Here is a 25923-nt window from a genome sequence, read left to right on the forward strand (position 1 = left end):
TGCACGTAGAAGAGTACATGACATTACAAAGGCAGCACTGTATGTCGCTATGCCCCAGGCACTATATTGTGGTTGGCTTTCTAGGGCTACCCTGCATGATATTAGATTGCGTGATTTGTTAAGAGTGGCTAGACGTCTCTGCATGCTGAGACTAGAATAGTCCAGTTAGTTGTCTGCAGACACGTTAGGCAAACAAGAAGGACATTTGTATCATGTGCCTTACAAAGATGTAGGGTAACTTATAGAGCCTCATTACGAGTCCAGCGGTAACCGAGGCGGTAAAACCGCATGGTTACCGCCGGACTTGTATTACCATTCCGCCTCCGTGATTCACGGAATTACCGGGGCATTACAACCCCGGTTTCCCGGGAATCACGGAGGCGGAATGGTGTTAATCCCCATTCCCATTGAGTCCTATGGGACTCGATGGGAATGGGGATCATGGAAACACCGGCAGCATCTCGTAATGCTGCCGGTGTTTCCTCGTCCGCCTGCAGGCGGGCGGTGTTAAACCCGCCAGGTCAAACCTGGTGGGAACATCACCTCCCGCCTGCAGGAGTCGGGATCGCCCAGCATGGAAACAACGGTGGCGGCGGGTTTACCGCCACCGTTGTTTCCATACTGGGCGATTTGTAGTGAGGTCCATACTGTCATATGGTAGTATGCATTATTATTGGTATTATTATCATGGTACTTAATGAGCGCAAACCTAGCTTCGAGAAGCAACAGAGCGCTTTACAGATGTATACACTAATATGGATACCTAGCAGAGCACTGTACAGATGTGTACTGCATTGCAGGTGCATAACAGAGAGAGGTAACAACAGAACAGATATTCAGCAGGGGATAGGATACAGAGGGGCACAGAGGAGGGGCACATCTCTGCAGGGTGACGTGGAAGAGAGAGGTGGGCTTCGTCTAGCGAGTCAGGTGGCAGGAGGGACAACGTTATTGTCTGGGTGTTCAGGAGGAGAGTCTTGAGAATGTCAATTGAGATTGCAAATGTATAACAAATACTAAATTGTACAATCTGGAAAACTTAGACAGACTGATGAAGTTTGTGTGCACCTTCAAGATCTCTCATACGAGAACGTTTGATATATATAATATTCAAATGTTCCATTGAGGAGTATGTCGAAATGTACTTTTCCGTGGACCTCTTGAAAGCTGACTACGTCTACATGAATTTGTCTTAGTTCTCATGAACTGTGTTTACATTATTTTTCTTCCCTCAACGAGCAAACTCAACAGTAGTCCTGTTCTCTCAAAGTAGTGGAATGTGGCCTATGTGTCAAGTGTCCTTTCATATGAATTGTGCAGACAATGCAATGGGACGGTTTCTGCTGATCCCACACAATCATACGTTGTCTATCAATGACATTTTAAAAAGGATACACTGATGCATACAATCGTCAGGAGTGTGGTTCATTGCTTTCTGCTGGAAAACATACAGCCAATGTCACCATTTTACATCACAGCTCTGCCATCAATCCATAGTACTTAAGTTAGTCTAAAATAAGGTACAGCAGAAGTGACAAGGTGAGCACTGAAGGTTGCCAAATTTAGATCACCTATTACAACATTTGCAATAGCAGCCTGTTTGGCGTGTCAGCGCTAATATATTTATTTATGTGGCACCAAATGAGTATTCATAGCAAACCTCTAAATATTAAACGCAAAATAACAGCATTCCATCTGATTCTATTGGAGGATAGTGTGCGATCCACAGACCAATTGAGCTGATTAATTCAAGTGATGCATTGGTAATTACGGTGAGAAACAGTGAAGGTCACTAGACCTCTGTGATATTGCAGCTTTAAATCCAGCCTTCCGTAAGCTAAATGGCAAAACGGCAGAGTGCCCTGAATATAGATAGGGCTCAAGGAAAGACTGATAAATATACTCTACCGACTTAGAATGAGCAATTACAGGAGCTGCCAGATGCTGACCAAGACAGTGGACGGCAGATGAATTTTCAAATAGCAAAAAAGAAAAAAAAGAAAAGACGGTAGCAAAAGAACAATATCACTTTTAGCATGCAGAAGACGACTGGTTGCTTCGAAATTAAACTTGGAAGCCCAAGGGTACACTATTTATTTGTTTTCTTTACCAATGTAATTAAATGAATCCAAAAGATGATGAATCTTTATTAGGTGAGGTCATTTTCAGGAACATGCTGCGGCATACATGATTACGTTTCCGTGTCCCTCTATCTCAATCTAGCCCATCTCTCCACCCTGCCACAAAGAGACATATTAGCAGGTTCAAAGAACTGTTCCTGCACGCAATTGATAATTGGATGCCTAATGTACAATTGTGGGTATGCAGTTTTCAATTTCTCATATAAAATACGTACCATTATACCCTTCGTATGATAAACCACACCAGACCATGTCCAAGACTCGGAGCTCCTGTATTTGTCATTTAATACAGGGGTCAGGTCCTTGTCCGAAGAGAACAGGTACAGCTTGTATGAAAGCTCAGTGGGCAGGGTTCCTGCACAGAAATGTGTCTATCACACCAGGGGCGTAGGAGACCCATAAAATCTGGGGGTGACAGGGGACACCTTGGGGATTTGCTTTTTTAAATGTATTTATTGGATTATTATAATGTGTTCATACAACAAAAACAGTGGGCGGGGAGAGGCAGGAATTGCCTGCTCGCAGATACTCCTTTACCTCTTTCCCCCGTCACTGACATATGCAGATGATTGTGCTGGAGCTTACCCAAATGTATGGAAATACTTTGGTCTCAATAATATTCCCCCCACGGGCCTTGTTTTTCTCTTCCACCTCAGTTGGTGTGATGATCCGTTTCACTTCTTGTGTTTCTCCAGGTCTCCCAGCGATGGACTTTTAGAGAGATCTTTTATAATACTCTCACATGTGCTTTAAGTGCAGATGCTTTATGCAGTTTCGACAACCCATCCTATCCTACTCCACTTGAACCCTCCATGATGGAACATGAGTGTGCCCCTTTACAGCAGTGTATGAGCGGCAATCATACCTCGGATTTACATGGATAGCGGAACAAGTGCTGTTGTGAATCTCGAGTCTGCTTTATTTTTTTCTGGGTCACCCAGATGGCTTATGGTGGCCTCCATTAAAACCTGTCTACAACTCATTATTCAGCTGATGGTGGGTACCAAAAATTCAGTTGCATCCATATTTTAAAAACAGCGTAGGCATGGAAAAGGCGCTTGCCAGGCATCGCCATAGTGGTATTAGGTACCCACTGATGGTAATAACTGCAAAATGGTGCTAGTACCTGGACATTTAATAGCAGTGCCTGGCAAATGCCCAATACGTATACACAAGCAAACACTTGCCATTGCCAGTTTTTAGCAGGACTTCAGTGAAGGAAATGCATAGTGCTAATAGAGTGGCTGAAGGCATCCCTGGAAAAGACATTTGTATTACACCAGTAGTATGTTCCCAGCTCCAATTAAGTTATTAACTACACAGGGCTTTGTAGTAAACATCCCTAAGTCAGTGGCTTCATCTAAACCAGAACTGGCACTTTACGTGCCTTTACAGATCATTCTACTGTTTTTTTAAAGGAATAGGTTATGATGTAAAATGAGTCTGCGGCCCGCGTGCCATCCATCCAACAAAAACTCATGAAAGTTGCTAAGATAGCCCAAATAACATGATGCTGTGTCGCAAAGCAAGATGCCACACACCCTGGCACCAGCTCCCACTAAAGGACAGGTCAGAAGTGAATATATACCTAATTCAAGGTTAGTCCTGACTTCAGACCTAGAGGGCAGGTAGGATTGAGTGAAAAGGGAGTTGATGCAGGAACAGCCTGCTATGACTGTTCCAGATGACACTGGGGCAGTGGGAGAGCGCCGAGCCTGAGCTTCCACGTCCCTCCAATAAATCCTCCCCATGCCGGCTTGCACCCGGGAGAGGGGGGCCACTATATGTATAATCAGGCCCAATCAATGCGCAGACAGAGGTGGTGTAGTGTATATATCTGCAATTATTTCAACAAACGACTTCTAATTATCCTAGTGCAGGCCTCGTGAGCATGGATCATGCATTAGAAGAAGACGCATTTGTGACTGCACCCTTTATCTGGGAACATGAGGCAAGGCACCATGCTTCCTTGTACAAATCTCACCCCTGTACCATTCTCTACTCCACATTCTCGTCTGCTGTACCCTTTTCTCCCAAGTCCCTTCCCTGCCCCCGACACCAAGTCACTCCTCTGAACACTGCCCTCTACACTTTCTCACTTGTTTGTACTTCTCTCTCATTTGCAAAACCCGAAGCACCTCCTATGCCATTTCTGCCCTACACCACTCACCCTGTGTTCTGGTCTTTCCTGCAGCCCTCTCTCCCCTGCACACACTGGTCACCCCGTGCTGCAAACCATCCCTATCTTTCATCTGCACTCTGTTCTTGTTCCCAACTCTCCCCTCCCTTGCTCCTCTCTTTTTCTGTACTCTGCACCCTTTCTACCCTTTTTCACTTTGCAGTTCCACACTCTACTGCACCCCAGTCCCTCGCTTCCCATTCCCCCACGGCACCCCAGAACTCTCATCTACACTTACTCAGAACGTTCTCCTCAGTCTTCAGAGCACCCTCGATATCCTGGCTTACATTTCACAGGTTTCCTCTTGCACTCCTTGCATGAACAACCACTCCATATAACTTCTCAGAATAAGCTGGAACAGGCATGCCAGATCCATGACCTTAAAAGGGATCATTGATACGTGCAAGCATTAACTCTTAAGAAATAGTCAGGAGCATGGATTTTTGGAAGGGGGGACAGACACAAAAGTCACTTAATCCACGTACTGCAGAGGCTGTACCCCCAAAATCTGATTGCACTGCAACCACTCTCAAGTACGCTGACAGAAACAGCTAGGCTGAAAAAAACAGGGTGAAGCTTAGCCAAGACCAACAGAAGATTAGTGCTTGATTTCTTTTGAGAGATGTGCAAGATGGGCACCAACAACTGGTTTATTTTGGGCAGAGACAGAGTTCAGGTCGTTGCTGGTAATAGTTTATTTTATGGATTATAACACTTTGGTCATAGCGCTTCATCCTAGATGCTTTCAGCTTCTAGGCAATGTAATAGCAGGTATTATTACCCACATTTGAACAGTACTGAATTCTTGAAAGGTTAATTGGACCCTGCTGCTGGGTTTGAACTAGCAAAATGCAGGTAGCCCTCCTGTCAGAGACCAAGCATTAGGTGTGGTACCATCCAAACTTCAAGCAGGTGCGTATTGGTGGGAAGAGGTGGAGGGGTGTGCCTTAAGTGGATGCTACTGATATTAGAGTATGCATCAAGTGTTTTCCCTTGCATACCTTAGACATTACTATGGAAAAGAGCACACATCCCACCTAGCGGCCCTTCTTGAGATTGGCTCATCCTCATTTTACTTTATACGGTTTCATGAGGATTTCGTATACAATGTCAGGCTAATATCTCAGGCAGTGTCTGCACTCTGCAAACCAGGCCTGGGTACAGGGACATCTTGGAGAAAATCCAGTCTTCGCCAGATTGTATGATCCTGGGAGAATCATGTGACCCCCTTACTGTGCATTATTTTCTCTATATGTTTTCTTGGGATCACCTAAAGAGACTCAGTTGGCAGTGTACACTATAACAAAATGCCTCAATCGTAAATGTTCTAACAGAGTTTCTTGTTGCTCCATGTATCCTAAGCATTTTGAGTGAGTGCAAAGAGGGACAAAGTGTCACACCAATAGATGTCACCTCCAGCTGGGGGACCAGGTTTCATTTTGGGAAGCAGTTATAGATACATTCATAGAATATTTATGTTTTTTTGCAGAGAAACTTGTCAGGTGCAGTCAGCGTGATCCAACGTCAACGAAATAAACTAGAAACAATCTCAAATTAACCTGACGGTTTAGTGGCAATAGTATAGTGTAAGCAGCAAAAATAATCATCAAGCCCTTCTCATTAAAAAAGGCAATACATAATATATGAAACTGTGTTGTGACATTTGTATTTACATGTCAATACCGGCTCCCATTGTGCCCTCTTGATCCTCTGCTGTATCGGTAAATGGCCTCCGTATTTTGTTTGTGCGGCCTTGCAAGCCCTTGTTGGCCAATGCTTGGAGCTTAAATGTAAGCCCTGGCTGCCCATCAGTAAGGAACGAAGAGCCGTTCCAAATATGATGTTCCTCGTTGGCAAGGGCACATTTTCAAGAATTGAAAAAACTGAGGGCAGCAGGGCCTCAGGTTTTTCAATTCATGAAAGTGTTCCAACGTCAGATATACAGTTTTTAAACATGTGCAGCGTGTTGCAAACTGTTTTGCAACATGCCACACCTGTTTAGAAACTGTATATCTGACGTTGGCACACATTCCCATTCCTCCCCATGCCGCCCTGCACCTGGGAGAGGGGGGCCACTTGACTGACTTAGCTTACGGTAGCTGAGGTCTCAGGTGGAGGAGGTCAAGTCGCAGTCGGACTTGGAGTCTTTCTCAGTCTGTCTCCCTCAATAACACACGCTGTCACAAAGTCATTGGAGCATGCGTCGCTGCCTGGCTTCTCCTTCGTTAAACAAAGGCTGAGGCTGTGCAGCAGTGCACTGCACAGGCAGGGCACGTGCAGTTTGTTCCCAGGCCTGGGCACATTCATTATGTGCAGGCGCGGGTGGGCACACATGAGCGAGCAGCAGAAGTTCCTTGCAGACAGTCTGCTTTAACTTTTACAACCTGACATGACAACAGCAGACTGCAGTGCAGGCTCCAGTCGTATTTTACATGCTGCAGAGACACAAATTCTGGGGGGGATAAAAGCTATTATACCCTCCACTTAAAATTGTGGGAGGGGTTTGTCCCCCGTCCTCCCATGCCCTACGCCCATGTATCACACATATGCACATTTTCAGACAAGCCAGCACATCCTTCTAAGATCGATAAACTGAACACCATTAATTTGGGTAAGAACAATACCTAATATTTAAACATGCAAGAGTGAGCACAGCTTAAAATGATTTCCTCTGTAATTCAGAAGTACAATATATGCCCTTAGCAGTGAAGGGATCGCCTTATGATAAGCGAGTTAGTTGTGTTTGCTGCATCAACCAGTGCACGAAAGCCTTCCATCAGTAGAACTATATGCATATCATATTCTTATAATGCATGGCAACCTGCAATATCTGTATGCAAACCTTGAAATAATGTTCTTATTACAGGCTCATTTTGACGTCATAATGCCTCCTATGTGTGCCAGTAGAGAGAACATCAACTGTCACTGCAACAGTCAATTAAAGCAATGACAAGCTTTTCAAATTCCTTGCTTGCAGAGTAGCTTTCTGTAACACATTGCAGCTGGTATTTCAAGGAACTGTTTATGGAAGAATGTTCAATTTGTGCACTGCTGCAGTTTAACTCACGTGAGCAAGAATCCACACGTTACCTATTTTAAATACCAAAATGAACTTTTTTTTTGATACATTTAACTGCTTCAACTATTTCTCTGTGGCATAATATGAGCCGCATTTTTGCTTTTTCAAATCCCAAAAAAGTTCTATATTGATTATATGATCAGCAAATGGAAGATCTCTTACATTATACTAAGGAACAGACAGAGGTCCCTTTGCAGTCATTAACAGAAAATTCATTAAACAAAAAAAAATAAATATATGATATTAAGTAAAATAAAACTACCCCGTGCATATCCCTGTAACATTTTCCACAAAAGTAATTATTCATCTGACAAAAATGTAATTGTTCAACTATTGCTATATTATAATTAAATGCTGCAACAATGAAAAAGAAAATAGTATATTATCTTCCAAAATACCCTAAGTACTTTAGCTAATACAAAATCAATTAGCACATTGTATATGCGGTATGAAGTAATGATGTACACCCTACTGCGCATTATAAGCATTTTGCAAGTCAGAAGGAGTTTAGTGACCTTCATAAGGTTAATAAACTTTGAGGTGGAAATGAGGAGGGTTCGGAAGAGGGATAGATCACTAATAGAAACCAAGAGTGTGGAACCCCTCTCTCTGCCCACCTCTTCCTTCTGGCTACTCTAACTCTGCCTCCTCCGCATGCCTGCTGACTTCAAAGTGACTCCAGTGGTCAGCACCCTGGATTGAGTGTGGTATTGTTATGTCAGTGCTGCCTTTGAAGCATTGATTGTCAGGAGTTTTTCTGACAGTTTTCCATCATGTTTTGTTTACCCTGTCTTCCTATGTTGGTTAGTTTCCCTGTATGACACGAATTATGGGGCAGTCCAAAATGATTAGTGTGATGTTAGTACAGTGAAGAGGGAAAATCGAGATCAAACCCATGCCCCCTCACCCCAGGCGCATGTACAGAAGAACAGCAGGAAGAACAAGGAGCGCACTTATCATTTGAACCAGGCCCCAGCACACCCATGGGTGACAAATATACTGAAACACACCCACTTCACCAACAGTGCAACTTCCATGCTACATTAGAATCAATGCTGCAATATCAGAATCTACAAACACAAAAATCCCTGCTTAAAGGCTTGCAAATGCCTATATGAATTAACATGGTCTAATTGCACAGTGTAAAGCCATGTTTCAGGAAAATTACAGCCAAGTTCATTTCTCTCACTGAACACTGGCTGCAGAAGCCTTCAGCAATGCTCCTCGCAAAACCCACGAGCAGCCAAGGTTGCGCATTCAAGATAAGATTGCTTTCTGCAGACAAACATTTTTAATTCTCCACAAATGCGAGTAAGCCACAGCAACCCAGTGTGTTTTTTTCTTTTCTTTCTGGGAAAGAAAGACATTTTCGCAAAGACTCGCACAACATTAGAAACATAATTGTAACTAGAATGGCTCAGCCCAGCCTATGAGCGCTCAGAGCTCAGGTGCAAAATGCTTGCTTCAGCTAAAAAAGTTATGGGAACAAAGTCATAATGCAACAAGTTAGAATTAGGTAATGGGGGGCTGGCACAGCTAAACCAACCCACTGACGCAAAAGGCTAACATCCAATTGTCAGGCTCTCTATAAGGGCTACATAGGTAACCTATCACTTAGCAGCCAATAGCAGGAGGAGATAGGTTTCTGGGAGCTGATCCAATTCTGTGAGGTCAGCCTGCAGTGTGATTACAAAGCTGGCTTGCAAGCCAGCCCCGGGGGAGAAGGCGCCTGAACTCTCGATGTGCACGATGCTCTGCATGTTTTTTTCTTTTTTGCTGCCCAGAAATAAACGCAGTTTGGAACATGTGGCTGCCTGCTGTGGTCTCTGTTGCATTTCTGTGGGCCATATGGGAGGTGTTGGGGTCTCCCATAGCTGGTGAGGGTATGGCTGCTGGCCCCCCACAGCCCTGGTGGGGGTCCAGCTTCTCCCCAACAACAGATCTTTGCGAGTTTGGGATTATTATGTTCTTTGAATAAAACAATTGAATTTGGTAAACATTCAGATAATATGAGTTTTCCCACTTTGCAAGTCATCCAATATAGCTAATTCTGATGTTTTGATGATTACTGATGAAGAAATAGAAGAAGCAATTAGTGGTCTGTCTGTTTTGGACAATTTATATACTGATAAAACCGATAAGTAAAAGTATCAACTGACCTTATTTTGGACCTAATTAACAGAAACATTTTATAATGGCGCACAACCATTGAAAAATGCACTGTGAATTAGTTCCTTTGAATATAAAAATAAGCTATTTCACAATGAAAAGCGCAGATACTTACTTAAATAATATTTAAAAGGAAACATTTTTCCTCTGGGTCTTCAGGTAAAACAAATTAACCAGGCCTTTTCCTAGATGTGTACAATGTGTTTTGCACAAGTTGCTACTTCATGTAGTCACAATTGGGTCATGTGGACGATTACTACCACTCCATGATTCAGAAAAATATAGCCGAAGAAATTGCAGTGTAGAACACGGTTTCATGTTGGATACATTGAAGAAAGATTTATCAAGTTTAAAAAAAGAGATATGTTTTTTATTATTCAGCAAGTTAATTGCAGAGAAAGAACTACAAAGTTACTTTTAAACAAACTACCAAAAAGAAACGGGTGTCTCCTTCAGATACCACTTCTAGTGAGTCTGAAAATGATCAATTAAATCTGTATAATGAAATACACAACATCACTCAGGCTGGTTTTTTTGACTGATGGGGCCCCAAAAAGGATCATGCAGACCACCGAAACATCAGACAAATCACGAACATGGAATACAACAAGGCATTTTTCAAATATGAGACAGGCTTATGGCAGGTAGAGAGCTCTGTGATTTCAATCATTAATGTGTCTAAAAACGTTTATGTATGGGCAAAGGAAAATTATTGAGTATGGGTTTATTCTTTGTTTGTGATCGAAACCCCCCCAAACCTTGTGTTAGAAACTTAATTATTCCAGTTCTCACGCAACATAAAATACACGTTTTCTGCGTAATGGACGGGCCTCATGAATCGAATGTAGCTACCGATTTTCTGTCAAAATATTATGCCTAAAGAAGTCCTTCCTGGTATGCGTTGTTCTGGCGCGCTTTACACGACACAGAGCGCAACACATGGAAAGGGCAGGCACAAACAACTGCATAGGGGTGGAACATGCAAAATTCCCATTCGAGGCAGAACATGAGGAAGAACATGGGCATGGTGACAGAGGCACCATCCAAACAACGAGCACAACCTATCAAGCTTTAAGGAAACCCTATTCACAGAAGCTATCACACAATTGTATGGAGCGCAAAGGAGAACACACATCTCTTGATCTTACCACCACTCATTACATGTAGCAAAACACAAAGAACAATCAAATCTGACTTATAAAAGGGCAATGCAACCACATTGAACATAGGACCATATGCCGGAACCTGCATTACTAGCCGTGATCCTACTACATGCAAGAAGAAGGAGGAGGATGATGAGGAGGGTCAGAATTGTCCATCCACAAAATACATTATTTGTGATGCCAGATGAGGAGGTTTATGGAAGAAACTGATTTGCTCCCGTTGTCATCCTAGACATGGTCAGGGATTGGGAGAATTACCTGATATCACCCACCATCTGCTCACGGACAGTGACACCCCTGGTGAAAGTACTATCCGCCGTACATTTCCTGGCTACGGGATCATTCCAGCACACCACAGCTATTATCGGGGGCATATTGCAGCCCACACAATCAAGGACCCTCCACCAGGTATTGTACAGCATTCTAGCATGTGTGCATCAGCACATATACATGCCATGCACACTGCAGGCAAGGCAGATAGTATGTCAGGAATTATACGCACACTTTCCGTCGGTCCCGGGAGCCATTGATTCCACATATGTAGCACTGCAGGCCTCCCACAAGAGACAAGCACATATATCACAACAGGAAACATTTGCACTCCATCAATGCCCATGTGATCTGTGATTCCAAGGGACACATCATGCATGTAAATGCCAACTACCCAGGATGCACACATGACAGCTACATCTACTGACATTCACCCATATATCAGGCCCTTGCATCAGGAACATTTGGAAACACTTGACTTCTGGGTGAGTTTAAAATATCACACACACACAAGCAGTCACATGAAACACAGGAACATAAGAAATGACAATAGATGCAAACAACATCCATTTCCCCCTTTGCAGCCAACAGTGCCTACCTGCTCTTACCATTCCTGTTGACAGCCATCAGGAATCCAGGCAACCCAGATGAGGCAAGCAAAAACATAGCACACATAGCCACTAGGGGCATATTGGAGTGCTTATTCAGAGTGTTGAAGTCATGCTTCCGCTCCCTTGACCACTCAGGTGGGGTATTGCTCTATGCACCCCCTGTAGTATTCACGATCATTGTGGCATGTGGTGTTCTGAAAATATTATCACACATAGTGGCATAGCAATAGAGTTACAGGAGGGTAACCACATTCATCCACAGGCACCACCCATTCCCTAAGTAGGCCAAAGGGCACAGGGACAGGACACAAGCAATCAGGTTCTGCAAACATACTTCACCTGAATTGCATTCCCTGTGGAGCACACCCATTGACACCACATCCCTGATGCCCTTCAATGATGCAATCAGATCAATGCAGCTTGCAAACAACAACACCATGAGAATGTTTGCCTGTGAGGCGCAAACTGTTTGTGCCCTATAACACGAAAACCACAATGCCAACCCATCGACATCCATCGCATGAAGTGCAAAAAGCACCAACACAGTCATAGCAAGTGGAAATAAAAGTATCCTTGTCACAGGCACACAATCCTAAACAGTGAAGCCATCCCCAGGCACAATGTCACCATACCATGTGTTCCCCTGAGTGGCATGCACCAAGTGCAAGAAATGGCTCACCTAACTGCCATTTTGATGATGTATCCATCTGCACAATTCTTGCTGCTCCTGCACACCTCCACACACCACTGTAATGTATGTGCTCCTGCAATGGGGACAGTTAACAGCTGCCCACTCACCCTCTCTGCATTCATGTCTCTGATACCCTCAACATGTCCCATGTCCAGTCATGAAGATGGTCTCCACAAATACCTGATAGCAAACTAGCCAACCACAATATAGAAAAACATAAATAAAAAGGTAACACCCCCTCCACCCCTTAACAGTCCTTGACCATATTAATGGGAACACATCAGCAACATGACACATGACACATGAAAATGCAATGCCAGCATCTGAAACCCTGCACCTCACCAGCAATGCACTTCACACTACATGCATCATCCACATGCATACGTTTCAACTGGATCATCCACCTATGTTGAATGAGACAGTCAGGTGTTTTTCATCGCATTCAACATGGACAGGGGTGGACTGGGAAATAAAGAGGCCATGGAAATGATACCCAAAGCGACCCCATATCACACTTCAACTACAAGGCCAAACTGATTCCCATAAGAACATGTGGAACCACACATAATCAAGACCCAGGGAGCAAGAGACCACTGTGAAATTACCAGAGTACCCAATAGGCCAGTTCACCCCTGAACATGGAGTGGCTACTGGACAAGACACATGGCAGGAGATGGAATGCAAGGCTGACATGACAGGAGTGCAAATGGAATGCCAGACACAAATTGAAGCCACTGCATCAGCCCTCACCAAATGCATGTCGCCCTTTGTCTCCCATTGCGCCCTGCATTGCCTGTGTACTGTTTTGGTAATAGCCTCGCATTTCGCCCTACATTGCCTGTGGTCTGATTTAGTAATACCCTCTCATTGCGCATGTTTTTACACATTAACTTAACACGTCAAGTATGTATCTAACCTTTATCATTTTGCATAGCCTTGCGCTGCCCTCATGATTTCCAAATGCTGTATCTAACTTAACCCATCAAGCCTGTATCTGCCTTCACCACTCTCTAGTGTTACTCTGCCCTTCACTGGTTCCGATTCTTGTATTGTGATGAAACCTGCCAAATCAGCAAAAGCCTTTATCTGAGTTGTGTTGCTTTACCCCGTGCCCCCATACTTGCATCTAAATCCTACATAGCTCACCTGCATTAAAGGCACTACCTCAGCCCTACTGCTATGCTCATGCTCTCTATATACTACCCTAGTGTGCCATATTGACATTACTGCACTGCCAACTGATGTTCGCGACTTCTTAACTGTCTGACCACATGCTTATTGCATGTAAATTCATATTCATTTGTATTTTGTATGCTATCAATCTAAATTGCCTAGACTAAATACCATCCTGATTTTATCACGCAAGCACCTTTGCTCATCGTGACTCAGCTTGCTACTCATTATGCATCAGCACCTCTTCTTGTTTAACATCATCTGGCTACTCCCTCTCCTCATCACTATTGCTTATACTAGTTTATACGGCCCCCCCACCCAACACAAGTTCTGCGTGACATCTAAGCTCACCATGTCACACTCATCCGGCACGCCGACTCACCTCCTGCCCCAAGATCACAAGAGACCCGCCCCTACCCATGCCACCTTGACTCTGCACAATCTTTATTTGAACTCACCTGCACTGTGGCTGGAACACTTTGCCACCAAACCAACACTCAATCAACCCTGCTCAGTGACCTTAAGGAACGCAAGACTAGGTTCAAGATTCCTCCGCCATACCCACACCCCAGAGACTCTCCCAGCCACCACAGAGTCCTTCATCCACACAATCTCCTCGTAGTAACGATATACACTCACCACCCAATAACCCCCCTAAAGCAACGCTTATCAAAGGTGCCTTGATCAATGCCAGGTCACTCCCTGCACACGCCTTAGATATTGCTGACCTAATTATAACACAAGACCTTGACTTCTTGGCCATAACTGAGACCTGGTTACATGCCATCCAGGACCACTACTATCTCTCGCCATTCCCGCTGGTTACACTATTATCCAATGCAACCGCAATACCAACCAATCTAAAGGCGGTGGTGTCGCTGTCATCCACAAAATCTCCATTGGCATCAGAAGCATTAACAACCAACAAATCCCATTTGCAGAACTACTTACGGTCAAACTTCCTATCTCCCCTAATCAAATGGCCACACTTCACCTCATATACCGACCACCTGGACCCATCTCCACCTTTTCAGATGACATCATGTCCATCATAGCTGATAAAGCCAAAACCAAATCACAAATCATCTTGCTTGGTGACTTCAATCGGGGATTCCAAGACCCCAATGACCCTGCAGCGCTAGACCTGGCTAACAGGTTAACTGAACGGGGCTTCACCCACCACATTATGGAACCCACTCACTCCAAAGGGAGAACCCTCGATTGGCTAGCTGAATCTAACTGCATCATCAACCTCCAGGACAACACACCGTGTGCATGGTCAGACCATCACACAATCATCTTCAATATTAAAGCATCCAGCCAATGCCCCAAACAAGAACACGCCCCAGCAACACAGACTAGAAACAGAAGAGACATTACAAAGGCAAAACCTCTCCCCCTTATTCTCCTCTCCTATTAAATAACATTGCGTCCTCATGCACAGATCCTGCTGCTCTAGTTGACACCTTCATCCAGTCCATCCTTAAAGCACTGAATGTCATTGCCCCAATCAAACTAAGGAAACCTAAACCCCGGGCCCACCTCAACTCGTGGTTCACCCCACAACTAAGAGAACTCCGCAAAGTAAAACGCTCTGCCTAATTCCAATGGAAAAGTCACCACTCCGACGCCAACAAAGACTACTTAACCATTGCCGCCCTCAACTACAAAGAAGCTATCTTCCAGGCAAAAAATGACACTTACAATGGCTGCATCATGGAAGTCAAATCCAACACCAAAGAGCTCTTCAAGATTCTCAAAGAATGTGAACATCCCTCTACGCCCCAGACACATGCAGTAAGAACAGCTTGTGGTGCACAAACATACAAGCTGCCCTCCTGGGCAAAAATACCACTCTCTAGGCCAAAATTAATGGCAAACTATCTTGTCTCCGGACTGACAACCAGCTTCCTCCCCCCACTCGCACCACCTCCCCCGGCACTACCCACAAGCCTTTCAGCTTCACAGCCCTCAGTACCATTGAGGTTGAAAACATCATCAACAAGCTTAAACTGACCAACGGCCAAGGTGACCTTTGCCCCGCCCTCTAACATTAAGGAAGCGGCACACGAACTAGCCCCTTTTATCACCACCTTCATCAACACATCCTTCAAAACAGGCATTTTCTCTAACAATCTAAAAGATGCCTGGGTCATCCCCTTACTTAAAAAGCCCACTCTTGACCCGTGTGCACCTACCAACTATTACCCTTTAGCACGGTACCATTCTTAATTAAAGCCTTGATCGCGCGGCTTACCTCTAGATTCAGGAATACCTCAAATCGAACAAACTCCTTGGTCTTAGGCAATCAGGCTTCAGGCCCATGCACGGGACAGAAACTGCCCTTATCGATTTGAAAACACAAATCAAGGACATTAAAGACAAAGGGAAACTGGCTCTTTTGCTCCTATTAGACCTATCTGCAGCCTTCGACCTTGTTAACCACCGCATCCTCTGTCAACACCTCTCGTCAGCCGCCAATTTCTTAGACTCTGCCAGCTACTGGATTAGATAATTCCTCGAAAATAGATCCATGCGAGGATTCTCCCCCACCGCAGCCGCCGAACCTTCATCTGTCCTCAGGGCTCATGTGTATCCCCCACATTATACAACGTGTTCACCAAACCTCTCTTTGATATTCTTGATTATCTGGGTGTCACGTACACAAATTATGCCGATGACACCCAGATACTCATCTCCATTCTGCAGGGCACACTCTTGATGCTCTGATCTCTTCTGACCTTCCCCTCTCTGTCTCTCTCTCCACTCCTCTCTCCTGGAGTGATCACTTTCTCCTATCCTCCCACCTCACCCTCCCTACCCCACAGACAAAGCCACCCTCATCACTGCCACCCACCTTCGCGGTCATCCGACCCATGAAGCGCGTGTCAGTTGAGGCTTTCACTACCACCTTCTCGCCCTCCCTCCCCCTTCGGCTGACTCCCACCCTGACACAGCCCTCTCCACTCTCCACTCTGCTATATCTGATACCCTTGATATCCTTGCCCCTGTCATGAGAATCCGCCTGAAGCCCAAAGCCAAATGTAACTCCTGGTATGACTCGGATCTCGTCACCCTTAAACGCAAGTGCAGGGTGGCAGAGAGGAAATGGCGTGCTTCATGTTCATCCTCTGACAAACTGGCCTGCCGCCTGCTCCAAAGGCAATACCGGCTCTCCGTTCTCACTAAGAAGAGAGCCCTTATCCAAGCCCGCATCTCTGCGGCATCTAACAATTCGGCCGAACTCTTTAAAATCTGCAAGGAGCTGGCCAACCCTGCTGCAGTCTCCACCTCTCCTGTCCCCTCCCAGGCCCTCTGCACGGCAATGGCTTCTCACTTCATTTCAAAAACTCAAGACATCCTGTCCTCACTCTCCTCCTATCACCTCTCCTCCCCTATTCCCTGCTCTCCCTCTGGCCTTTCTACAGCCACCCCTCTTCCCTCCTTCTCTGCCTTTCCCCTTTTTTCTGCTGACGAGGTTTCGAGACAAGTCCGATTTATGAAAGTCTCGTCAAAGCAGGTCCACACCTGTTCCTCCAAAACTATCAAGGACCACATCGACTCCCTGGCGCCTGCCCTGGCTGACTTCTACAATCACTCCTTCGCCTCTGGAGTCTTCCCACCCCCCCTCAAGCACTCCCTTGTGCACCCCCTTCTTAAGAAACCTTCCTCCGACCCCTCCTGCCCAGCTAACTATCGCCCAATCTCTATCACTCCCTTCCTGGGCAAGCTCCTGGAGAAACTGGCCATCTCCCAGCTTAATCTCCATGCTGAATCTGTTGGTAGTCTTCATGACCATCAGTCTGGCTTCAGAGCTGCCAGAAGCACGGAAACTGCTCTCCTGAACATCTGTGAGAACCTGCTCTCAAACCTTGACTCTAACACCCCTTGTGTTCTCATCTTGCTTGACCTCTCTTCTGCCTTTGACACTGTTAACCACACCATCCTGCTCAACCGTCTCCGTGATAACCTGGGTATCACTGGTCAAGCTCTGGCGTGGCTGTCCTCCTTCCTCTCCAATCGACCCTCCCAGGTCCAACTGGGTTCCTTCCTCTCTGACATCTTTTTGTCTACTTGTGGTGGTCCCCCAGTGATCTAACCTCTCCCCCTGGTTGTTGAACCAGTATCTGGCACTTCTTGCTCACCGCATCGCCGCTCTCTGTCCCAACTTTCAGTGCTATGCAGATGATACCCAGCTCATTTTCAGGCTACCCTCGGGCCTCCTCTTCCACTTCCCTCATCTCTGACTGTCTTTCTGCTATCCAGGAATGGTGTGCCGCCAACGACCTCTGATTTAATGCCAGTAAGACTGAGATTCTACTTATCGGCACACCCACTTCCTCCTTCCCTGCAGCTCTCTGGCTGGCATCCCTTGGCCCTCTTCCTACTCCTACATGCACGGCAAAAAACCTCAGGGTCATATTCGACTCCACACTCTCCTTCTCTCCTCACATCTCCAACGTCTCTTAGAAGTCACACTACCGGCTACACCTCTTCAGAGGTATCCTTCCTTTCCTCTCCTTCCCCCAGAAGCTCACTGTCTCCAGAGCTCTGGTTCTCTCTAGGCTGGACTACTGTAACAGCCTCTATCTAAATCTTCCTGCCTCTACGCCGCGCCCTTTGCAACTCATCCAGAACAGGACTGCGAGACTTGTCCTTGGCCTCAAGCCCAGGGACCGTATCTCTCCAGGACTGAAATGACTACACTGGCTCCCAGTGGCTGCAAGTATTAAGTTCAAAACCCTCTGCATTGTCCACAAGGCCTTCTGGGGCCTTGGGCTAAAATACCTGCCACTCTCTCTTCCTAAATATCTTCCTTCTCGAGCCCTTCGCTCATCCACCTCCAACCACCTCAGGGTCAGCCGCTTCTCCAAGCAACGAGCTGGGGGTAGATCTCTCGCTGTAGCTGGGGCGTCCCTCTGGAACAGCCTTCCTGCCTCCCTGAAACTTGAGGAGAACCATCTCCAGTTCCGGAAGCCCTCAAAACCTTATTCTTTGCCTCTGCTTTCTCTCCCTCTCTCCCCTGCTAAAATCACCGAACCTGCACTGAATCTGCAACTGGGCCACTCACTGATCTCGTGTCCTGGCCCAGCCACTCTTCCCTGCACTGCCTACCTGCATTACGGGACTGTTCTGTATCCTACAGCCCCTTCTCCCGGCACTTACCTTGCACTTGCCACCAGCTGGCCCTACTATTTATCTCGTATTCTATTAACCATGTACCGCACTTTCCTTGCACCTGCCACCAGTTGGCCCTTTTATTTATCTTGTTTTCTACTAACCATGTACTGCACTTCCCCTCTCCCCTTCCCCTGCACTTTTCCCAGTCCCCCTACTTGCGCGATCTGAATGACACCTGGCCTAGTAGGATCGTTGTCTGTCTCCCCTTGTTCCCCCCCTGCCTCGTCGCGCCTTGAAACACTTGTGTATAGGCGCGTTACAAATATCATATCATATCATATCATATCACGGGAGATGTTTTGGCGGACACCAAATCATTGAATGACATCTACCTGGTCATACAGGCCTGGATGGTGCAATATAAGCTATGCCTCAATCATGATAAGACTGAGCTCCTCATCCTTGACTCACAATATCCCCTAAGCAAACTTGATCCTGCCTTCAAATCTTTCATCATTGATGGCAACACCATCAAGGTCTCTAATGACACCAAAACCCTCGGTATCTATCTTGATTCCACCCTGTCTCTCTCCAGACAAACCAACCCTGTTACATCTGCCTCCGCCTACACGTGCAAACTGATTACCGCTTGTCGTCCCTTTCTCTCCACGGTTAACTGCATTATCTTAGCCAGAACTCTTGTTATGTTCAAGATCGACTACTGCAATGCTCTTTATCTGGGAACCAGCCAACGGAACCTAAACAAGCTGCAGATCACCCAAAACAACGTCATCAGAGCAGCTCTTAATATTCCAAGAAGCAACCACATCTCAGACAGCAGACACAACCTGGGCTGGATCTCTGTAGCCCAAAGAATCTCACTAAAAACCCTACTCACTCATAGGTGTCTCTCTAAGCGGGCTCCAACATACCTTTCCAATCAATTTACACCCCACACATCCACTCATCCGCAGCGATCTGCCCAAGCCAAGTGTCTCACCCTCCCCAGCTTCAAGCAACAGAAAGCGGGTGGTTGCAGCTTACCGGTGCTAGCAACCAAATTATGGAACTCATTGCCCTCCACACTCAGGTCCGAACCCTCCTCTCATGCCTTTAAATGTAAAACAAAACTGTGGCTTCAGTTCAACGACAATTAAGCAGCGGCCCTACTTCCCACCATATTCTGATTCCATCTCTGTACTTTCCTGCTAAAGTAAAACTTTTATGCTTATGACTTGTATATCCCCCCACTGAAAATGTCTGTAAATTGTTATTATATATGTCTCAAGTTCCTTGCTGTACTATATGCTGTATTTATGTATCTTTACCTATCTAAGATATGCACCCAGATGCCCGAGGGCAAGGCACGCTTTACAAATGAAGAAATTCAAATTCAAATTCAAATTTAAATTCAAATTCAAAATTCAAATTCAAATTCAAATGTGCACAGGAATAACAGAAGGAGACTGTTTCTAAGCAGCAAGTCATGAATGTGCAACCAGCAACCCAAACCACATGCATAGCTGATCAAGGAGACATGCACACACTGATCCATGTAGGTCAACTCACATCTTCAGTGACAGTGGCCACCCAAACACCACCAAATCACATCATCCATGCAAACCCTAAGTGTGTCACAACATGCCTTTATTGGGATGCATATCTCACCAGGCAGGAACAAAATTGACAGTGCACAAACGGACCTGCTTGTACAGCTGTGGTGCTTTGAATCACTCACCACCTCAACCTAACAGGCTCGGCTTTGGTTTCAGGAGGGCCAATGTCCAGCTGAGGGAATGTGGACTTGGGTTAAAATAGGGTTCTAAGGGATCCTCTCAGGGAATGTGGGCACTGAATGAGGAAAGAAAACTGAAATAGCACAGGCCATTCATGTGTAACAGCTACAGGTGTCAGTCACACATAACTTTCACATACACATCAATGTGGAATGGAATCTGCACCTGTATGTGTAAGGCTGTAGTAGTCCACAGGGCCATGTCAGTTGACTCGGCTGGTCATGGCCGCATGTCCAGTCCTCCAGAATGAAATGCCCTTGAAAGGGCAATGGCCCTGACATGAGGGAAACATAATAATGACACTATATACCTTGCACGTGGACACAAATAAAATATAGTCCACCTTGGACGGGGGGAGAAAAACAAATACAGTACACCTTTGATGAACACAAAAATAAAATGTAGTCCAATTTGGAAGGGGGCAACACTCCTAATGGGAAAAAATAAAAATAGTCCACCCTGTGCTAAAAATGGCAAGACATAAAGTAGATAAGCATGTTGCTTCTGCAGCTGCAGGCTCAGGGACACGAAGGTGCATGGAGAAGAGGTGGTGGTGGCTAGAGGATAGAGGTGTGTGTGGATGTGGACAATAGAAACACCTACACAGTTTAACTAGGAACAACATCCTGTGGTGGATACTCGGATATGTGCACTCTGACCATGCAGTGCCAAAGCCTGGTCTTCATTGGCTACAACCACTCATGAGAGGGATGCGTGCATGAGGGTCCGAATAGCTACAAGGTTCTAGTGATGCACATCGCCAGTGGCCAAAAACCCATCATGCATGTTAACCTTAAATGTCTCGAACAGCATATTGATAGAGTGGCTCAAGGAATACATCTCTTGGTGGTGGATGCGGTGGTGGATGCCCCTTGTAGCAAACATTTAATCATGAAGAGACTGCCTTAAGTTGTCTGTGTATTGATGGTGGGATTCCCTTAAAGCCATCATCTCTGCCTGCAGGAATTTACTCTGGGCCCCTGAGTCTTGATGGTGGAATTCCCTTGAGGCCAACATATCCACATGAACTGTTTCCCTCAAGGGTCCATCAGCTGCTGCTGGTGGTCCCTGGAGGCCAAAACACATCATGCAGGGATTGCCTGAGAGCCACATCATCCTTCTGAATTATCTGCCTCAGTTGTTGCATGTCCTCTCTCCCCTTCTGGCACAGTAGGTGGAGTTTGTTCGTCTCTACAGCAGTTGAGGAGATGACATTTTCAGTCAGGCAATAAATGTCCCGGGCCATCTCCTGCAGGACCTCGCCTCATTGGGCACTTGCACACAGCAACTATTCCTCCCACTGTGAGTGCCCGGCAAGCACACATCCACCACCTGTGCGGGGCCTATCAAGCCAGGATGCTGAAAAAAAGGCATGTTGCATTAAGTGCACTGTCATTGGCTGACAGTCTCCAACCCTCAGGTTGTCACCAGCCTCCGGTGGTGGTTCGAATATGGGCGATGGCAAAATTGGAGACACTGAATCCACCATTGATGCAGGGCTTCCAACAGCCAGCCCCAGTATCTCCTGGCTCTACTCCTCTGACTCAGCATTTGCAAGGAACTCAAGAGGCTCCATGGCATATGGACTACTCAGTGGTGGACCCTCCACCATGTCCCTCAATATGCCCTCCACATCAGATTTGGTAGCATCATCAGAAGAGTCTGCAGGCCTGCTGATGATTCTCTGAATCATGAGGGGATTTTCATTGGGCACAGAGTCCTGGGCTGTGCTGGTGGATGGTTGTTCATCATCCTAAACCTCCTCCTTTTCCTCCTCCACCCATTCACTGAATCATCACCTGTACAAAGACAGACAACAACAATATCCAGAGGAATATCTACCTGGATGAACATCCATATGTCAATTACAATGCATAGAGATACAATAGGGAAAGCCACACATACATTACACATTGAAATTGGGTACACAGTAACTTGAAAGGCACAGATGCCTGACATTCGATGACCTGTACAATCATATTGGTGCATATGAGACCCTGCATCATGCCATAGTTTGGAGGAGTAAGAGAACATACATACATACAGACATGTATGAGAGTGGAAGTGCTACCAGTGGACAGATGGAGGTCCATCCATCATTGCTGAGCCCCTACTCTATTTCAACCCTGTCTACTTGCATACATGCCAACATTCTGTGACCAAAAATCTGTAGGAATCTTAAAGTTTCAAAAATAGTCAGTCGAGGAGGTAATGATAGGAATAGGGCGCGTCAGCAGCCCATTGTCATTGAATGAGCCCGCCGCCGCGGGTGCATTCAATGACAATGAGGCGCCTGCCACGCCTTCTGCCATCACGCCAGCTCGGGGGAGCCCTTGAAAGACTCACCAGAGTTGACGTGGTGGGGGGGCTAATGGCGCCTTTTGTGAAAGGCACTCGCGGCGGAGGGGCGCCTTTAGCCCACCGCCGTGGACGCCTTTTACATCAAAGGCCTGCATGCTGCGCCTTCTCCCGCTACGCCAGCTCGGGGAAGTCCTTGAAAGACTCCCCCGAGCTGGCGTGGTGGGGGGCTAATGGCGCCTTTGACCAAAAGGCACCCGCGGTGGAGGGGCGCTTTTAGCCCACCGCCGTGGGTGCCTTTGACATTAAAAGCCTGCATGCTGCGCCTTCTCCCGCTACGCCAGCTCGGGGAAGTCCTTGAAAGACTCCCCCGAGCTGGCGTGGTGGGGGGCTAATGGCGCCTTTGACCAAAAGGCACCCGCGGTGGAGGGGCGCTTTTAGCCCACCGCCGTGGGTGCCTTTGACATTAAAAGCCTGCATGCTGCGCCTTCTCCCGCTACGCCAGCTCGGGGAAGTCCTTGAAAAACTCCCCGAGTTGGCGTGGTGGGGGGCTAATGGCGCCTTTTGCCAAAGGCACCCGCAGCGGAAGGGTGCTTTTAGCCCACCGCCGTGGGTGCCTTTGACGTTAACAGCCTGCATGCCGCGCCTTCTCCCGCTACACCAGCTCGGGGAAGTCCTTGAAAGACTCCCCGAGTTGGCGTGGTGGGGGGCTAATGGCGCCTTTTGCCAAAGGCACCCGCGGCGGAAGGGCGCTTTTAGCCCACCGCCGTGGGTGCCTTTGACATTAAAAGCCTGCATGCTGCGCCTTCTCCCGCTACGCCAGCTCGGGGAAGTCCTTGAAAGACTCCCCGAGTTGGCGTGGTGGGGGGCTAATGGCGCCTTTTGTCAAAGGCACCCGCGGCGGAAGGGCGCTTTTAGCCCACCGCCGTGGGTGCCTTTGACATTAAAAGCCTGCATGCTGCGCCTTCTCCCGCTACGCCAGCTCGGGGAAGTCCTTGAAAAACTCCCCGAGTTGGCGTGGTGGGGGGCTAATGGCGCCTTTTGCCAAAGGCACCCGCAGCGGAAGGGTGCTTTTAGCCCACCGCCGTGGGTGCCTTTGACGTTAACAGCCTGCATGCCGCGCCTTCTCCCGCTACACCAGCTCGGGGAAGTCCTTGAAAGACTCCCCGAGTTGGCGTGGTGGGGGGCTAATGGCGCCTTTTGCCAAAGGCACCCGCGGCGGAAGGGCGCTTTTAGCCCACCGCCGTGGGTGCCTTTGACATTAAAAGCCTGCATGCTGCGCCTTCTCCCGCTACGCCAGCTCGGGGAAGTCCTTGAAAGACTCCCCGAGTTGGCGTGGTGGGGGGCTAATGGCGCCTTTTGTCAAAGGCACCCGCGGCGGAAGGGTGCTTTTAGCCCACCGCCGTGGGTGCCTTTGACATTAAAAGCCTGCATTCCGGGCATTCTCCCGGTGCGCCAGCTCGGGGGAGCCCTTGAAAGACTCCCCGAGCTGGCGTGGTCAAAAAAAAAAAAATGTAAAAAAATTTTTTTTTTTTTTTTTTTTTTTTTACAAAAAAAAATCGGTATTTCATGTCAAAAAATCGGTAGGCGGTAGGACTGCTTAAAAAGCGGTATCCTACCGCCTAAATCGGTAGGGTTGGCAAGTATGTACTTGCAACATACATATGTATCAATGCTACTTCTGACCAAACATTCAAGGAGGCATATGTGTTGCAATAATCCCCATTGCCAAATTTCCCTGGGCCGATTCATCTCAACCATGTGTGAGGAGAGTGCAGCATGGACATGACTAGTATGCACTTGCATCACCACTGAACCTTTCATACTCCACATGTGGAATGGACATCACTTAAATGTCTCTTGGCCAACGACTGCAACTCAAGTCAACGGCTAAGCAATTGCATGCTATTTCCCACAGAAACCCAAATGTTTTCATGGATCTCAGCACTCAAAATTGAGTTTTGAAAAGGTACATGCCAACCCCATGATCTATCCGCCACATGATAGCAGGTGTAAACTTAAATGTGCATAGGAACCAATCTGAATAAAGCACACAATGCACACCAAACTAACATATAGAGATACAATGAACCCAGTAGGAGCTAACATGCACAGACACAGCAGGAGGAGGAAGATGCCCATGGCCCGGATCTTCACACAACGCATCACACTGTTTGGAATGCCGGATGACCAGGTATATGCTAGGTACAGGTCCCCACCATTTAATCCTACACCTCGTCAGGGAGTGGGCAGATGACTTATCATCACCCACCATTTCCTCCCAGTTTAGCACACATTTGGAGTGCTGAAGTCACGGTTCCACCCCCTTGACCACTCTGGTGGGGAGTGGCTATATGCACCACCAGTAGTATGTAAAATCATAGTGGCAGCATGTGTACTGCAAATTTTCGCCACCCGACATGGCGTAACATTGGAAATGCAGGTGGGACATCTCCCACACCAACAGGCACCACCCTTGCCCTTGGTTGGCCAAAGGGCACACGCAAAGGCTGCACGCACCCAGCTGGTACAATCATACTTCACATAACTTGCCCCTGTGGAGCACTCATTGTGGGCACATCTTAGGTGCCATTCAATGATGAATTGGGGCTTATCCTCCGTGCCCATAATAACACCCTGAAAATGTGTCTCTGGTAGAGTCAAATTTTGTGCAACCATTAGACATAAAACAAGATGCACAAACAGAGACCCAGATGAAATTCATAAGTGGGAGTACTGTACTCACAACTTTGAAAATTGTGAGTAAAATGATTTTAGAACCTTTAAAAATGCAATTTCAATTCACAAAGGTGAGAAATTCATAAGCCGGTAAAAATACATTTGAACAGAAAAAATGCATTAACATTAATTTCTTAGCACCTAGTTATTCATGGCCATCAAATGCTAGATGTTAACCTCTTCCAATCAGGCAGTCAAAATACGATTGTCTTCCTGTGGTACTGCGTGCACTAGTAGCAGAAACCTATCCATGTTACTGTGAGTGTGAAAGCATGGATGCAAAGTTACACATGTCTCTTTCATACTGGAAATAGGGGGTATTTGTACTCAATATTTTAATTTCCACCAAGTATTTGCCATGTTTTTAAAGGGAGCAAAAGTGGTCGATACACCCCTAATCTCTGTGGCTGTGCACAAACTGTAACCAACAGTGTGCATGTAGTACACCCAAAAGCACACAGCACAAGCAACAAAGTCCCCGACCACCGTCATA

Source organism: Ambystoma mexicanum, chromosome 6q, assembly GCF_040938575.1.
Source record: "Ambystoma mexicanum isolate Mex_15411 chromosome 6q, UKY_AmexF1_1, whole genome shotgun sequence".
Lineage (NCBI taxonomy): Eukaryota > Metazoa > Chordata > Amphibia > Caudata > Ambystomatidae > Ambystoma > Ambystoma mexicanum.